The sequence below is a fragment of the Electrophorus electricus genome, chromosome 10, assembly GCF_013358815.1.
Source record: "Electrophorus electricus isolate fEleEle1 chromosome 10, fEleEle1.pri, whole genome shotgun sequence".
Taxonomy (NCBI): Eukaryota; Metazoa; Chordata; class Actinopteri; order Gymnotiformes; family Gymnotidae; genus Electrophorus; species Electrophorus electricus.
In genome coordinates, this window is record NC_049544.1 from 7,427,515 (window position 1) to 7,442,498 (window position 14,984).

The window sequence follows — 14,984 nt, forward strand, 5'->3', positions numbered from 1 at the left end:
AGAATACAAATAATTGCAATTATTAACTGTTTATTTATGTTTATTAACGTTTTATAAGCTTCTTCTACATATTTATTTTATCTTATTAATCTAAAGACGTTTATGCCTAATATAGCGTTCAGTAGTCATTATAGATTGTACTTTGCTGAGCACAAGGGAAGGTTCCAAGATTTTAATATCAGCTCTGTTCATCTCAAATCTAAAAAAGGAAAAGGCTTGGCAACATAACTGCATATCTCCTATTTTCTCTCTATTTTAAAGTATATAACAGACACCCAAGCATCTATTACTGTAATCAGCATGTAACACATATACTTATACATGTGTTATACTAACACATGTGTCATGAAAATAAGTTTGGTAATACCTCTCCCAGCTCAAATCACAAAGCTTTTCACAACTGTTCCCTGATATTTTCATACCAAAGAATGATTACATCATTCACTAGCCACACTTGATACACTAATATGGGTACACCACAGTATTAGATATGAGGCAAAGCATTGCTATTTCAGATGTTTTCAGACATTAGTGGCTAACACCCATTAATGATTTGCCAAAACATAGTCAAAAACATAGTCATACTGAATAAGACATTTTTAGAATTCTTAGTCTAGTGCCACTGTGGAGTCAGAAGAGTTCTCTAGCAAAGGCACTCCCATCTTAGCTGATGCAAATTCTTGCAACAGACACTGCAACTTTATGAGAAACAGTGTGGTAAACTAAACACATGGAACATTATAGGGTCAAGTACACAGCTAAAGACCACTGGCCAAAATGAAAGTTTGAGGTTCCAGACTCTGGCTGGAAAACTTCATCTGAGATTGAGAAAATACCAGATAATGCACAGAGAAGACCTGCTGTAAGTATAAGAGACACCTTGCACATTGTGATACTATTGTAGTACATGATTGAATCTGCTGAAGTTCTCTATTATTGTCAATTGTGTTAATTTCAGTAGCCTAATGATGCCTAAAGAAGTGAGAGTTCAGGAAAATACCATAACGTATGTCACGACAATGGCAGATTGTTCAAGACATAATAACAAATGTAACTCATTATTAAACAAAAAAGCTTATTTTGGGGAGATGATAACAATATCATCAACAAATATAACAAATTGATGCAGACAATCAAGTAACCACAGTAGTAAACAAAATGGGCTCCCAAGATTTGTACAATGAGCATTACCCTGCTCAATAACCAAGCATTGCTTAGTTTCTTGTGATGGACGGAGGTAAGCATGGACATTTTGACTGCTCTGTGGCTACGTAGCAAGCTGTGTTTTCTGACACTAAACTGTGTTCTGACATTGTGTGTCCTGATACCTTTATATGATTGTCAACATTAACTTTTACAGGATTTTTTTCTACTGTAGACCAGACCGACTATTTTTCACTCCACACACATATCAGAGAACCTTGTGTGCTCATGACCTGTCACCAGTTCACACTAGTTGTCTTTTCTTGGACAATTTTGGTTGATACACTAACCACTGCATACTGGGAAAACCCAACAAGATCTGCTGTTTTTGTCTTCTAGCCATCACAGTCTAGCCCTTGTAAAAGTTGTTGAGAACCTTATGGTTGCTCATTCTTCCTGCTTCAGACACACCAACTTTAAGAAGTGACTATTCACTTCCTGTCTAATATATCCCACTCCTTAACAGGTTACATTGTAATGAGATAATCGATGTTATTAACTTCATTTGTCAGCTGTTTTAATGTTTTGCCTGTTCTGTGTATATGTACATCCTATGTCTGATGCATGTTGTTTCATTGAAAACCTTGAATATTTCACTGCAATTTAAGAGAGAGAGAGAGAGAGAGAGCGGGACAGAGAGAGAGAGAGAGAGAGAGAGAGAGAGAGAGAGAGAGAGAGAGAGAGAGAGAGATTCAAACCAGGAGGCGGAACCAGTTTATATGAGGAAGCAGTTTATTTCCTGATGACATCAAAAAGGAAATCTGTTTAACAATTTATTTCCTGATGACATCAAAAAGGCATTATCTCTGCTGCCACAATTCAACAAAACATTCATCCAAATACTTCGTTTTAGTTTCGTTATACTACCATTGATTTGAAGTTGGGTGCGTGTGGGTGCCAGAGGTTGTCTTTTATAGAGGCACTAAATTGGCTGCCCTGGATCCTGACACATTACATGTTCAAAGACCAAAAATTTTCATTCATAACCAAAACAAAATAATAAATCATTCACTGTGCTTGTCTTGTTCAACAGCATAATTGTCACAATTGATTTTTAACAACTAGGTTTAACCTGTGTCCAGCAAAGCAAATATAAACATAATGTATTCTGAACTTTCTGTTTATGTATACACATACACAGATACACACAGCTAATTAGTAGCTTCAAAACTGGGGATTGACTATCCTCAAAAAAAAGAATTGGGTCAGGTTCACTGACATTTAGAGATCAACACTCCTACATCTAAAACCTATAAACAGGACTGATGATAGAGACACTGTTGCCATTCCCTATACATGAAGCTGGTGTGTGTGTATGTGGGTATGTACATGGATTGGGGGAGGGGGGGGTGCATATGTGTGTGTGTGTGTGTGTGTGTGTGTGTGTGTGTGTGTGAGAGAGAGAGAGAGAGAGAGAGAGAGACAGAGAGAGAGAGAGAGAGAGAGTAGTTAAACTAAATGTTATAGATCTTCTTTCTCTAGCTAAAGGACTGAAACAAAGGTTTGGATTAAATACAATCTCAATACAGAATGCCCAAGAAAACTACTGCCCAAGAGGTGGGTTGAAAAATTCAGTACAGTTAAATTCAGAACATATATTCCGAGGAAAGGTTCAGGATTTATTTAAATCCAACTAAAAATTATTTTTGATGTAAACACAGTGTATAATTTACAAAGTTCTAGAGAGAGAGACTAATAAACAGAGACTAATGAAGTATGGGGGAAAGCTGTGGAAGTGACAAAGAACTTGAGGGAAAGAAGGAATTAATACCCTTACACTTCTACTTCTTACTTTTTCACCAGCACAAGCCACATTTCTCCAGCCCAGTCTACAACCAGCCTCTATTCTGTCAATGTCATCCCCCCCCCCCCCCCCGCCCCCCCAAACCCCTGGAAAAGGAATAAACCAAGGCCACTTCACCAGCTGGCTGCAGCCAGTTCATGTGTGCCATTCTCGATGTAGAAGAGAACTGGAGGATGCATATATAACCTGCATACTTCTGTAGGTTCTGCCAAGCAGATGTGGACAGTGTGGCACAGTGTCTTTGAAGTACATGCTCTGTTGATTGTCAAAATCTACATTTAAAAAAATAAAAATCTCCTTTTTAAAAAGTATAAAATAAATATTATATGGAATCTGAAATAGACACAATGATATTGTTTTTTCAGTTCACACAGCACCCTAAGGGCTTGACTGTAGTAGTGCCACATGGAGCAGTCAGCTTTGTTTAAACTCTCTATGCATGGTTTCTCCATTAGTAACAAAGAACTGTTTAAGTTGTCAACACTTCAAGATGGAGAAGAGATGGCTATCGTGGCAGACAAGGGATTTTAAATTGAGGTCTTTATACCAAGTAAATTTTACCATTGAACAATCTTTCTAAAACAAACAGATGAGTTAAAAAAAATCAAAAGAAATGTGTACCCCTTCAAGTGCACATTTAGAGACTAATGGGAACAATCAAACTAAACAAGTTGACCCAGTCTGACATCTATATATTCATTATCATCTGAAAGCTTCAAGGGCAGTGTGTTTATTTGATAACCTGATACTCTAGGCACAAACTCTTCCATGGTTTTGGGACTCTCCACCAATGTGGTGGCTACAGTAAGATGTGGAACTAACAATTCTGAACACAATAATCCAACCAGGCTAAAATTTGGCATTTCAGGGAACACTGGGGTTGTGCTTACTTAGCAAGAGATGTCCTAAATCATTAGGGTATTATGAGGTGGGAAAACAATGAATGTGCTACTGTACAGTTTTATTGGTACTGATTTCTTAATCACCTTTGTTTTCAATGGACTTGCCATCTATGGAAGTAACTTGTAATGTGGGAGAAAGCTCTATTGCTTGATGGAGTCTTCTGCGATTAAATGTTCTGCCACTGCCAAGTCAACTAAGGCTGGAACAAGTAATCAAACCTTGGAGCATCTTAACCTCAAATGTGTGTGTGTGTGTGTGTGTGTGTGTGTGTGTGTGTGTGTATGTGTGTGTGTATGTGTGTGTGTGTGTATGTGTGTGTGTGTGTGTGTGTGTGTGTGTGTGTAGTGCCACGCCCTCTCGTGTCGTTCACGTGATCCTTATTGTGTGTAATGGTCATGCGTGTATATAAGTCTTGTGTCGTGTCGTCGAAGTTGTCAGTGTTTAACCCAGTGTGTATCGTATGTGAACATACAAGAAGCTTAATGTATACGGTCGTTGTGTTGTTAATGTTTGATGAGTCTGACGTTATTCTTCGTGTTTGTTACTTTAAATAAAGACCAGTTTAACTGAGAGGAGAATTGTCTTGGCATCCCACTCTCACGGCACGAAACACCGACCGCTAAGGGATGCAACAAGAATCCTATCCTTCCCGCGGTCTGCTAGTGGGAGCAAAGTACCTGGCGTTACTTCCCGGGGATACCAATCAAGCATGGGAGGACAAGAGAAGAGCGACTCACACGTTTGACGATATGATGGACGCATTCCTAGGGAGGAACACGGCTAGTATGGGCAACGCAAGGTTCACCTGCTTTGCCCAGGAGTTGGAGAAGCTCCTCCAGGAAGGGGAGGCAGGTGAGGACCCATTAAGACCCCCCTCTACAGTCCTGGGGAATCCTACTAGCATCTCCCTTGATGGCCCCAAAAGGGAGGGGATTGTCACCCCTACTCCTTCTAAGGGGAGGAAAAAGAGAGACTGTGCTCCCTCAGAGGCCTCTTGTACAACATAGCCTTTGAGCCTGGAGGAGCCGTCAGGCCTTTGCTCAGAAACAGCGCCGGCACTTATCGGTACGCTCCACCCGTATTTAGAGGAGGAGGGTCAACCTGAGGGGTTAACAGAAGATCCAGGGGATTCAGGGTCGAACACAATGGTGGTCGACGAGCCCTCCTTGGACCAGGAAGTTGAGAGCTATGAGGGACAGGAGTTCCACTACGACTCATGCTCGGAGGCGGGATCTGAACACACCTTCTCCTCTCACCACAGCATGGAGTTGCCCCTGGAGGCTCTCTCAGATGTGGAGTCAGAGTATTCTGTGGACTCATGCATGGAAGTGGAAGCCTCGCCTATACCCAACCCTACGAAAGGTGCACACCACTCAAAGGTCCATGCACGCCCTCATAGGTCCTCTGGGAAAGTACAGGTGTCATCCGGCACGCGCCGCCCCAGGGTCTGTGCATCTCCTCACAAGTTCATCAGGACAGTGAGGGTCCCTACAGCACCCGAACCTGTAGCTGGTGGATCATCTGGTGAGCCATGGCAAAAAGTGCTCCCTGGCAAGTGCGTCAGGAAGGCAGGGGTTCCTTCATCGCCAAAGCAAACAACCCCGTCTCAACCAGCAATGGGAGGGAAGGCCAGTACTCCCTTGTGGTCAGCTATGGGAATTCTGCCTGCTCTTCCTCTGGGAAATATCAGCTACGTTCCTGTTACTGTCACTGTTACGTTGGCCATCACAGTTGTTGTCAGTTCCCTAATCTCCCTTTGGGTCTATTCCTTTTCCCGTCAGTGTGTTCTTCCCTGTGCCTGTCATTGTCTTAGACTCAGTGGTCCTCCCCTCTGTCTTGTCCACACTGGCCCGTGTCAGGTCGTTCAGTCCTCTGATCTCGCCGCTTGGTGTTAGTCTGGAAGCGGAGACCCAGTAGGCTGGCGCGCCGGGAGTCACGCCGTTGAGGGGGGGTGGTCTGTCATGCCCCTGATGTGTTGATTGTCCATGTTACACCTGTTTGTAGTCATGTTCCTTGTTAACGTGTGTGCTTAAATCCCCTTAGTGTGTGCGCATCCCTGTGTCATCGTCTTGGCCCCTGTCCTTCCTGCCCCAGCTGCCCTGCTCATGCTGGCCTGTGGTGGGGTACCCGGTCCTCCATGGTCGCCTTTTGGCGTTGGTCTCGGAGTCGTGGCCCAATGGGCTGGCGCACTGGGAGTCACGCCCTTGAGGAGGGGCTCTGTCACGGTACGGCCCCTCCCTCCTCAAATGTGTGTGTAGTGCCATGCCCTCTTGTGTCGTTCACCTGATCCTTGTTGTGTGTAATGGTCATGCGTATATATAAGTATTGTGTCATGTCGTTGAAGTTGTCGGTGTTTAACCCAGTGTGTATCATATGTGAACATACAAGAAGCTTAATGTATATGGTCGTTGTGGTGTAAATGTTTGGTGAGTCTGATGTTATTCTTCGTATTTGTTACTTTAAATAAAAACCTGTTTAACTGAGGAGAATTGTCTTGGTATCCCACTCTCATGAAACGATCGTTACACTACACATATGCACATATTAATATAACCTTATTTGCAACAGCACCTCTGGATTCCTGCAGATTATTTCAATAAAAATATCCTTGTGTGCACACAACAAAATCATACCACTCCAAGCCTGAAATAAGATAGCCTAGGGTGACCCATTCCTTATTGTGATGTATTTGCTGTCTACAGATCTTGGCAGATTATGGCATTGAACTCCAACACCATCAAATGGTGGGTGTTTAAGAAGGTCAAATACCATGCCATCAGGAGAGGATGCAAGCCAGAGGACGTCGGGGTGTAATTACAAGGCCACAGGGGTAATAGTTTACATTTTGCATTTTGGCATAGTCAATTACTCCCTTCATCTCCAGCTGTCTGTGCTGTACCTTTAAGAAGTCTCTTAGCCAGATTCTTTGCTGAAGATAGCTATGGCAATGTGGCAAGCTCCTTGGAACATGCATGAGGTCAGCCTTGGTTTCCAAAGCACTTGCCACTCATAAGTCACTCTGCTCTTTTGTTCAGCTGTGTTAAAAGTAACCTGAAGAGAGTTTGGGTCAGCATGTTTACTGAGGACAGACACAGATCCCTGTAGGTTCTGGTCAAGCCTATATATCTTCTAGGTGAAAAGAATTCTGCCATGTTCTTAGGATGTAAGTAGTATGCTTTCACTGGTAGCTGCTTGTAAAATAGAACACTGCCAGCCAGCACAGGTCCAAAATGGGAGTCAATCAAATGATTATCAGCAATTTTTTTTTTTTTTTTGCCTGAGGAAGAACATAGAGGTCAAAATATTGCATTTAAAATAATGTAATAAATAAGGGAGACTTAAATATGGTGAGGGAACATTTATTATATTATTTATCAGCAGTTATTCCCATTAGATTTGTAGGCCTTTTTACATTTACGGCATTTAGCTGACACTTTTATCCAAAGCGACTTACAATTATGACTGGGTACAACTTAAGCAATTGAGGGTTAAGGGCCTTGCTCAGGGGCCCAAGAGTGGCAACTTGGCAGTAGTGAGGCTTAAACCATGGGTACAACTTAAGCAATTGAGGGTTAAGGGCCTTGCTCAGGGGCCCAAGAGTGGAAACTTGGCAGTAGTGAGGCTTAAACCAGTAACCTTCTGATTACAAGTCAAGTACCTTATCCACTGACCAACCCTGCCTCTTCATCCATTAGCACAGAGAGGTCAGGGAGAGACCCTGTCAGTGCCTTGTAAAGTGTGTTTCTATAAAACAGATAAAGAAAAGTAAAGGAAGCCTGTGTGATAAACAGATATTTCACTAAAGAAATTCAGTGTGACAAATAGATTTGACTGACTTAAAAATGCTATACAAATATTTACCTAATACGTCCATATGATGTTCGGGTTTTCGATGGCTTGGTGAAGGTCATTGTGCGGACTGGACCAGCTTTCAACCCCTACAAAAACAGATGATAGCATATACCAAAAGCAATCCCCCCAAAAAGCATGACATTATGGAATTCATTTTATAAATAACTTACCAAAGTTCTAAACTTATGTCACTGCTGCTGTGTTTCTGTGCAGCTCTGGACAGGGGCACAACGTGGTCACCTGTCTCAGAATAGTGCACTGACAGAAACAGTTGTGTAATGATGTGGTTTCACAGTGCAGTGCCCTAAACGTAATCCTACTACTCTAAAACTGCAAGATTTTTCATTCCTCTTCATTGACCTTATTATGATATGGTTCAACCAGTAGAGGGCACTCAAACACCCTAAATTGCTAGATCTGGGACCGTCAGAGAGGATAGAAAAACAAGGTGCATTAAAGCAGCAAGAAAAGACATTGTGGATTTCTATGAGCGCCAGTAAATGTAGCCATGCTCTAAGCAAGGAAGACCAGAAGATTATTTAACTGGAAAAAGACATGGAAATGTGGATTATTCTGGCAATTATTGCATACTATTGCATATTCTGCAAAAGTAAAGAAATCCTCAGGAAAAATAGTTTGCACCTCCCCCCCCCGCAAAAAAAAAAAACAAAAACAAAAAAAAGCTATGGAACTAGGTGATGAAGATTTGTGCAAAATCTGAGAAGTTGATCTTTTTGATAAGAAGGACAAATTCCATGACTGCCGTCACAAGCAGTACTTTATAAAGTGAGGACTTCAGCCTGAAGTTACAACAGATGAATCATTTATCAAAAAGGCAAGCTTTTGTGTGTGTTTATTATATAAAAGCAAAGTTATTCAAAACTGGCACATTCTCAAATTTGCTTATCTGACAACTTTGACAATTAACACAATTTAGACCAATTGGATACATCTGCTACTCAAATAACAGAAAGCTGAATGTTTTCCTGATCTTAATGATAGTACTGAGTTCTCAGCTTGCCCATATAAAGACACAGTGTTTTATCAATCCATAGAAACTATGAAGACACCAGAGCAATCTGCTTACCAATGATTGGAGTAAAGAAATCAGCCTTGATCTTTACAAGAAAATCCTAATATCCTTCATAAGTTCCGAACCATTCCCTTGGACCCTCAGTGCTCATGATTTCCCTGATCCAAAGGAGAAGATTCCTTCTGAGGTCTGACATTTTTTGTCAAACTTAATCTGTGGTGAGAGGATAATCTGTGTGCGAGAAATCTGGCACTGTCTATATCTGCAGTTATTCTGGGCCAATGTCCTGTTATATATGACATTTCATCATCTCTTTAAATCAAAGAGCATAACCACTGATGAATAAGCATTGCCACTTTGAGTAATACAATACTCAATTTCGCAGGAATCAGCTCTTGCAGATCAGTAGTGGAAAGTGCTTCACTGATTAGCAGATGTATATGGGGCAGGGTCCATTCATACTGCAGTAAAAATATATCTGCAAAATTAAGGTTTCTGTGCAAATACAGCTGCCCTCATCAGCACAGGCCACTCAAGTGTCCAATTTTAACACCCAGCCTAAGAAAAAAAAAAAAAAGATTATTTAAAAGCCTGGTTTAGAAGTTGACAACTTAGTACAAGCATAAACAAACTCCTGGATACATGCTTGGCATCATTTAACCCAAAAAAATCTCATCAAATAAAATACAAGCAGCCACAAATCAACTACTGATCTTATTTGGGTCTTTGCTTATCGAATCTTCTCTGTGGGTCCCTGGTTTGTTAAGCTGGGTGTCTGCTACTGGCTATTCTCCAAAATGCTTCACCACAGGTATTATTCCATGATCAATAACTGACTTGAAAATCATTCAACAGTGCTTTAGATACAGCCAAACTGCGTCTTATGAAGCTGGACAATAGGACATTATCAATGAACCATCATGGCCCTCTACACACTTAGAGAGGGCCTAAGATATTTTTCAAATAATATTTTAAAAGTAATCAGTTCTAATTTTATTTTATCTATTTATATTTTGACAATAAATATCTAAAGAGTTCAAATCTAAGCATATAAATCCTTCAAATCTGCCTATTCAATTTGTGGTGGAATGTGAAGGATTAAATGAAAGAAGCCCTTTTGTCTGCATGTCAGAATTTTGCCACCTCTGCAGTTGCTGGAAAGAATTTACAGGTGGCAGTAATAATTCAATAAGAGATTTATTTCAATGGACAGCAAAATTGACCAATCATATCTTCCCTCTAAATGGGTGGGCTTTACTAGCTTTTAGTTTATTACATGTTCTGCCTGCTGCTGGGGACACAAATCACAATCTAGTAAAAAAAATAAAATAAATAAATATACTAGCCAGCTAGCTTGCTGGTTCACGTTGGACGTGAGTAACATTTAGTATACACACAGATTTCTCGATTAACTTTTAATGAAATGTTGGCGATTATGCATAATGACAGTTTTCCCCAAATAAATTGTAACATATATATTTAATCGTTCTAACTTTTGCAATACTTTGTTATAACTTTTTTGCAATACTAGGAGAGGACACAATAAGGCTGGTAGTTTTTTTCTTTCCCCCAGACATACCAGCAATAAATTGGCAGAAGAAACGTCCAGGGGAATGAATGGATGGAAGTGGGCTTGGAAGCAAAACTAATCACTACAGGTTCAGTTGCTGGGGTCATTAAATGGAAGAATTGGCACAAGGCTGTAAATTCACACAAGTCCATGCTGGAAGCTCTTGAGAGTTTCTTTTTTTTTATGACGATTATCTACAAATTCATGAACCAGGTTCTGCTTTTCTGGAAAAAGTAAGCCTAAATGAATCTCACTGAAGTTCTGTTATCAATTGATGTGTCTTGCTACATAACTGAATATGAAGCATCCAGAGAAACAATTAGAAAAAGGGAATGTGAGAATCATTTTTGGATGGAATACATGGACTCCTTATCTTGTCACTGACCAGAGCAATTAAAATGAATGACTACAGTGATACAAGTCTGCTATTAACACCATACCAGAGTTGTTTATTGCTCAAATCAATGAAATATTTTAATGTACTTTGGATATTTTTTTGAAAACATTAAATAAACATCCTAGTTCAGAGACATGTCTTCATGCTGGAGCAATCATTCTGGCCATGTCACTTGTCCCAGGCAACTGTTGCCATACTTACAAAATAGAAGAGACTTTTAAGTGGCGAATCAGGTCAAAATCAGGTAATCTATCATATTTTACTGGAAACTCAGTGGTTAAGATAATTGACTTGTAATTGGAAGGTTGCTGGTTCAAGCCCTGCCACTGCCAAGCTGTGATTGCTAGGCCCTTGAGCAAGGCCCCTAACCCTTAATTGCTCAAGTTGTACTCACTCATAATTATAAGTTGCTTTGGATAAAGGTGTCCGCTAAATGCAGTAAATGGGAGAGTTTTGTGGAGGCCATGTGGAATCTAATTTGTGGCCCAGGTGAGCACTCAGAAGAAGAAAAAGCAAAGGGACCAGTCCTAGTGAAATTACTGGATCTGAGCAGGAAGTACAGAAGTACTTCCCTTGTCAGAGTTTCATTAACCCCCTTCAGCTTGGGATCTCTCAACCCTAGAAAAGCTTGTCTTTGGGAGAAGGAAAAATAAAAGAGGTGCACTACAACATGCTGAACACTTAAGAATGACCGGTGCCAAAAAGAAGAGTTAAGAAGAGTTAACTTATCAACTTATCAAAAAGTCAATCACAGACAAGTACTTTTCTGACCCTATGAAAAGGAATAAATTCAGGATTATGTCTATCATTAGTACCAAAAGAAAACTTGTAGCATCAAATTTTTTAAAAAATGATCCGGTATAAGACCAAGTGAATCTATCTTTTCAGATCTTCATCAAATAATAGCTGCTATGATCACTAATCAAGATCTTTGATCTGAATCTGGTGGAGTAAGTCCAGTCAGATGAACAGACAGATGTAATATGGTACATGAAAAATAATAAATGGTTCACAAATCTTACAATGACCCCACACAGTGGCATGCCCCTGAATTATGATACTCACCATATTCTCAAATGTCAGCTAGACACAGGGTCAACAGTCAATGACTTTTGTGGCCTTCAACACATCCTGCGGGATAGTATCCCCACCCTATCCCCTATTAATCCCAAACTCAAGCATGTATGATAGCAGGCTAAAAAAACTAAAAGGAGATGCAGTCTCAAAGCAGAACATGAAGGAAAGATATGCTCCCAAAGATGTCAGATAATGGACATATTGGAGGTCCCATTACTCTCTGCTGAAACCTGCTGAAGACTCAATCTAATCCATGAAAATCATAACCATGTGTTACACAGTACTGATATGCAAAACCCCAAAGAGATGCACACTAGACTAGACTAGAGGAAATTATCTCCAACTGCAAAGGTGTTTGTTGTACTCGGTTGACTCCCGGGAGAGCTAAACCTAGTGGAGCCCACAGCTCAGCCTGTGCAACAAGTGCTAAGATGAATACCGATTCCAATAAAAGCAAAAGTTACCAAGTCTCTAAACAAAATGGAACAAGGAACACTAGTCACTAAAGTCACTGAGACAACACCTTGGACAAGCAATATGGTTGTCATAGAAAAAATGAAAACCTACCCGTCTGCATCAACCCGTCATCTCTCCTTCGCAACAAATCTCTCCTACGGTCACACTATCAAATGCTCACAATAGGGGAGATTCTTCCAAAAGAACTAAAGCCAGAATAGCCCTGACTCTGACAGATAAATAAAACTGGATGAAGCTAGCAGCTAAGGGACACCCAAGACATAATAAAAGATGACTGAGAATGCCATTCAAGATAAAGCCAGCAACAGAAAAATTCCAACGGCAACAATATAAAGTGTTGCAGGGTTGCAGAGAAGTTGGTGACATAACAGATGATATTTTGGTTTACAAATGTTGAGACAGTACTGAACAAGCAACAACAGATCATGACAGGAACATTGATGCACTCATGCAAAAGGGATGTTATGTCCACCTGTTTGTGTTTCTGTCTTCCCTGTGTTCCAGGTTTTGCCTCTCACTTGCCAGTGTTCCTAACCCTGATCCATACCAGGTTTTCCAGTGGGCTGAGGACGATATAAAAGGAAGATTTACGGTTCGCATTGTCCCTTATTGGTATGGTTGCTGGTTAATATATGTCTCTTGTATCTTGTATATATTGTCCTGTATTACACACTAGTTACACATTGATGGTAGGGAGTGGCTGCCATTTTGTTTGGGTGTGGATTTATCTCTGTTTATACCACTGTAGTGATTGTATGTTTCTTTTTGTTGGCTTAGTCAGTTGTCTTTTTGTTACCAGTGCGATTTTTTGTTTGTTGTCTTGGCCTGGGCCACTCCTAAAGTTATTGCACCAGTTTCTATATTTCTGTATCTGACCACCAAAACTTGTAAATACACTTGACCTTTGCCATGAACCTGTTTGTCTGGTTTGCATTCCATTATTCATTATTACGACTCTCAAACCCTATGTTACAGCCTAGACAGGGTCATAACAGGGACAAAGAGGTCAACCTAAAGCAGAACAGCAAGAAACTCAGGTTGAAGATCCCCACTGAGACATATATTGGTCTCCTTCTCATAACTGAAGACATGCTTCCTGACCCAGAAAAATAACTGAGAACATGAAAACACCCACTGATGCCAACTCATTCCATTAGCTTCTGGGGTTTTGCTTATCTCTTGTAAGTTTTGTCTCACCTGTCAAATGTGAGTGAGCCACTCAGACATCTGATGGATAAAGACACTGAATGGGTGTCAAAGTATATTGCAGCATTAGAGACCATCAATAGCTTGGTCACCCACTACCCGGTCCTCAAGTCCTACATCAGAGAGGAAGTCCTGTTGCAGATACTTGTTTTATTCACCATCAGAACCATGACTCTGCCAGAGCAAATATATTCTCAAACAGAGAAAGAATGTAGCTACACGGCAAAGAAGACATCACAATATACAGTGATCACAAATCAATTGAAGCAATTTTCAAAAAGCCCAGAGATACCAGTTTAAAGTGCAGTACACACAACAAAGGCCATATGCCTTCCAAGAACTTCCAGGACATCCCAAGCAAACTCAACACAAACAAATACAAACACCAGCTACTGTCTATGCTATAGGTCTGACTCAGTCAGGTCTGGAACAAGTAAGCCACAACCTGAGAGTTGGGGGAGGGGGTTCTGTCACGCCCATGATGTGTTGATTGTCTGTTACACATGTTTGTAGTTATGTTCCTTGTTAACATGTGTGCTTAAATCCCGTTAGTGTGTGCGTCCCTGTGTATGTAGTCGTCTTTTGGCGTTGGTCTCAGGCTGTAGCCCGATGGGCTGGCGCGCCAGAAGTCGCACCCTTGAGGAGGGCCTCTGTCACAGTATGGCCCCTCCCCCCTCAAGTGTGTAGTGCCACACCCTCTCGTGGTGTTCACCTGATCCTCGTGTGTAATTGTCATGCATGTATATAAGTCTTGTGTCATGTCGACGAAGTTGTCAGTGTTTAACCCAGTGTGTATCATATGTGAATACACAAGAAGCTTAAGGTATATGGTCGTTGTGTTGTTAATGTTTGGTGAGTCTGACGTTATTCTTTATGTTTGTTAGTTTAAATAAAGACCAGTTTAATTGAGGAGACTTGTCTTGGCATCCCACTCTCACGACATATTCGTGACAGATCCCAAGTCAAAATTTAAAACCATGTGATTGATTCCAAACTCCTGGCACAAAAATAACTTGAATTAAAACATTTAATTGCGACAATTCAACTAAACCAGAGTACAATGCACAGTATGCCCATTTATTCATTATTCAAACAATTTAAATTATAACTGCATATGTTTGTGTCTTCAGCATGGACAAAGTAGCAAACTGTATTATATCTAAATAGGAAACTACACTCCAGAATCCAGGTTTCACTGCAGAATTAGTTTGCATCCTCTTGTATGATATGATATGATCCTGCATGTTCATGAGCGCTGCAAAGATCCTCAGGATTTTTTCAATGTGTCATGTTGACAGGAACAGTCTGGGAGGTGATTCTGAATGCCTTGAGACACCTGATCACATGTCCCATATGAATGCATACATTAGCAATCCTTCTTGTGCCTGTAACATTCTCATTAGACAAGTGTCCTTCTTCATGATTAAATGCTCAAATGACAATATTTAAGTGTTGTCTCAGA

General features: G+C 40.6%; 1 long non-coding RNA gene across 1 annotated transcript; it reads left to right on the plus strand.

Moving 5' to 3' along the window:
• Positions 1–739: 739 nt before the first annotated feature.
• Positions 740–13,220, plus strand: LOC113575244. The gene is made up of 3 exons (XR_003410391.2): positions 740–862; positions 6,613–6,740; positions 12,821–13,220. It is a non-coding gene; the product is annotated as an uncharacterized LOC113575244 (long non-coding RNA).
• The last annotated feature ends 1,764 nt before the right edge of the window (positions 13,221–14,984 follow it).